This window comes from Rhipicephalus sanguineus, chromosome 3 (assembly GCF_013339695.2).
Source record: "Rhipicephalus sanguineus isolate Rsan-2018 chromosome 3, BIME_Rsan_1.4, whole genome shotgun sequence".
Lineage (NCBI taxonomy): Eukaryota > Metazoa > Arthropoda > Arachnida > Ixodida > Ixodidae > Rhipicephalus > Rhipicephalus sanguineus.
In genome coordinates, this window is record NC_051178.1 from 54,958,907 (window position 1) to 54,962,812 (window position 3,906).

Here is a 3,906-nt window from a genome sequence, read left to right on the forward strand (position 1 = left end):
ATAAACTTATACGACAGAGGGAGAAACAGAGCACCGCTGTCTGTGTATCAGCAGCCGGTATTCAGGGCGTGCACCAGCCATTTGAACATAATATCCATAATTTATTTTTTATAAAATGTTTATGCTGAGGCGTCAGCATTACTACGTTGGTAATACTTGCACTGCAAACTACCTACTAAAATGTTCCCTTGTGATAATGTGGAGCGTCGTCTGTACTACTTGCGCACGATATGTTTGATAACTTTTATTCGTACACTAGCAAAGTGAGGTCGCAATGAAAAGATTCTTAGCGGACTGCGGTGCACACCTCGCGTAACTAAAGTCCATTTCTACGTCAGCGTATAAGCGATCTTACGCCCGGGAGTTGGCATGTAGTAAAGACGAGCTATCGACCTCTTGATAAACAGGTAGACAATGTTGGCGGGTGTTGATCTCGCACTCGTGGCCAAGGCATATTGCTACGCATGAGATCATTGTGCCATCTTCGTTCCGTTTAATTAACACAACCCCAACCTGGTCGTTTATAGTTCGCCGTACCTCTTTTGCAACTACGATTCTATTTTGAGCGAAGCTGTCGTGGTTTAGCCTGTGCCGCAGTAGCAGACGGCGTTCGTAGACAACTCTAAGTTGGTTATGTGCGAGTGGCTGAACCGGCAGGTCACGTGATCTCGCTGTGACGAAATCGGGCGGAAGCGCGCGGATTTCAAATCTAGCGGCTGATTCACGTCGTCTCGAGGCGTCCGCTGAAACGCCATTGCCTGAGCCGGCAGGTCACGTGATATCGCTTTGACCAATGATCTTTCGTGCGCCTCCAAACGGCCTATTCAGGCACTTATGTGCAGGTTGAGAACGCCGCGAGGTTTCAGGAGCTGCTTCTTATATGCACATTAGCTTGCATATTATGCGGTGCAGCACTGCGCTGCATATGAAAACTGTATACTCCTTGGCCAACATGTTTGATTGGGCCGGTTGGTGTGTTGTAGATGCAGAACAAAAGAGCGCTTAAGACGGGACGAGATGAAGACAGACGCGGCACTCACGTGTGTGTCTTCATCTCGTCCCGTCTTAAGCGCTGTTTTATTCTTCATCTGCACCAGACACTCGTTCAGTGTCTTCCTTATAATGCTTAGCTGCTACCAATGCTCACTTATATGGTGGTCACTGTATGTACCACTAAAATCGTAAGTGTCCATTTGTCTCGCGATTATGTGCGTGCACAAACAGTTGTCGTCGCCCGTCCTGGTAACTTTTGCCATATTCCTGATACGAAGTTCAAGGCTTCTGCAGCGGAACTCAGGCGCATTGCATGCCGCACTTCGACAGGTTTTGCTTCTGTAGCCAATCGTTAAGGTGCCTAATGAGGGAAGACCTTGCTGTAGACGTGCTGACGGGATTCATTTTGATTTGTCACGACAGCGATGCAAAATGCATCAACGCTCATTTCTGTAATGACCGTTTTTTTACACTAGGTTCTATCTTACTAATTTCAACCTATTATAAGTGGCTCCGTACTTTTCTATCACAGACGTCCAGCTATGGTCAAAGCCAAAAGACTGACCCGTCAAGAAGTGTCCACCTGTGTGCAAGACTCTCCTGGAACAAGCAACGTGCAAAATGAGCAAGGTTCTGTCACACTGACTGAAGACAAAAAGTGAGGGATCTGTTTGCATCACACACGACGGAAATGTCTGAAATTTCTTCGTTTTCATCCATCAACTCAAGTTCAGTTTCTAACAATTGCTCTTTCTTATCGCACATATTTTGCGAGTTTTTGAGATTATCCAAAAATTATATTTCTCCACGGAAAGGAAACCGATGGTGTATTAATTTTGCCGCATTAGCCGCTGTTGACCTACCTGCGGCAAGTTCATTAACTGTCCCACCTGTGACAACTACTTTTTTCACCAACTTTAATGCCTTTCTGTTTAAGTCTTAAGTATTATACTATGGTTAAACATACAAGTAGTTTCCCTTATTCGTGCCACACCTCCATTATCTGCTGTTGGTTTCATTAGGTACGGTTTCATCAGCCGGACTACGCCCACTTCAGGGCAATTGCCTCTAACATGTTTTGCCATTTAACCCGGTCGTGTGCTTGCTGCGGCCGCTGTCGCCGCAAACTTCATCACATTTTGTGAAGAAGTGCTTACAACTTCTTCCACCTAACTTTCTGCCTCCACCTCTCGCGATTGCCTTCTCTTGGAATCCAGTCTGTTACTGAATGACCAGCGGTTATGTTGCCTCCGCGATCCACAACCGGAGGTGCCCATTTGTTGTTCTTGACTTTGACTAAGATGTCGTTAACACCCGTTTGCTCCCTGACCCTCTCTGCTCTCTTCTTGTCCCTTAAAGCGGCACTGACACAAAATTTTGAAGGAGAGCTAAATTGTGGGATAGATTTCTCTGGATATACATGTATAGTCTACAAGATGTCAATGGCAAATATAGTCTAGAACACATTAAAATCAATCTTGAAGTGCGTGTCGCGCCACTGCACACGAAACGTCCCACCTCACAACTTTGACACCAACTTGCTTTTAATTGTAGACAATCGACAACCACCTGCATCACGAGTTTGTGTTGCCTGTGATAATCCTTGCGAGTGATCTCTCCAAGCAAGCCTTTTGAATGGAAAGAAGGAGAACTTCCTTTATGAACATGCGCGTGAGTGCAAAGGCTGACGTCCTTCCGTCGCCAGTGCATTTTGACAGCGGAACTGCTTGAGCTCGGATAAGTCCTGTTATTCGCAAACAGAGATTGTCATCATCGCAAACACACAGACGCTGTGTTCGTGCTCCTTATCTTGTGCTTCGCTCCCACAACACGTGCGCCGATTTGTCCGGCGTGGGATGCAATAACTCTGATGGGCGAGATAACGAGTACACAGTGAGAGAAAGAAAGAGGCAAAGACACAAAGAAACAAAGACAAAAAGAGAAAATATTGGCGAAAAAAAATGTCTTGGCAAGGCGGCATTAGTACGTGGGCAGCCACGATCCAAATGCAAGCGTCGTAACCACTCGGCTATCCAGGCACGCTAGCAGAGCGCAGTCTTGCATGGTATAGAAGGGGTAGGAAAGGGAACGTTACGATACGGGAAAGAATTAGTGTTGGGGTTTAACGTCCCAAAACCACGACATGATTATGAGAGACGCCGTAGTGCAGGGCTCCGGAAATTTAGACCACCTGGTGTACTTTAATGTGCGCCTATATCTAAGTACACGAGCTTCTAGCATTTTCACCTTCATCGAAAACGCGGCCGCCGCGGCGTGGATTCGATCCCGCAACCTGCGGGTCAGCAGTCGAGCACCATAACCACTAGACCACCGTGGTGGCTGATGAGCGGAGAGTAAAGCATACCATAGCCTTTTAGAGTGTATTATAGCAAGGCGGCGGAAAACGGAAGTGGGGGTGAGGAGGAAGGAAAGGAGAGAGAGAGAGTGTGATGTGTGGTATAGCTCTGTATAGTATAGAAACAACGTGTGTGACCGGTTTGGTTGGTATTCCATAGCTACGTGAACAGCGCGGGACATGCACAAAGGCAAGGCATCGACGAGGACTATAGCGCTGTCTTTGCCGTCTCTGCGTCTCTCCCGCGCTGTTCACGTAGCTATAGTATAGAGAGAAAGAACGGGAACAAAGGCCGGAAAGGACACAAAAGCCAGAGGAAGAAATGCGCACAAAAAAGAGACACACAAGTCAGAAAGAGAAAGAAGTGAAGAGGGGGAGAGGGAAGAAAGAAAAACAAGAGATAGAAAAATGTGAAAGAGAATGAAATAGGCAGAGACCGAAAGAAATAGGATTAAACAGAGAAAAAAAAAGAGATTGAAAAAAACAGAGGGAAAGAAACACAGGAAGAAAAAAAGAGAAAAAATAAAGAGAAACAAGGTCGCCTACCTCCGCACTTA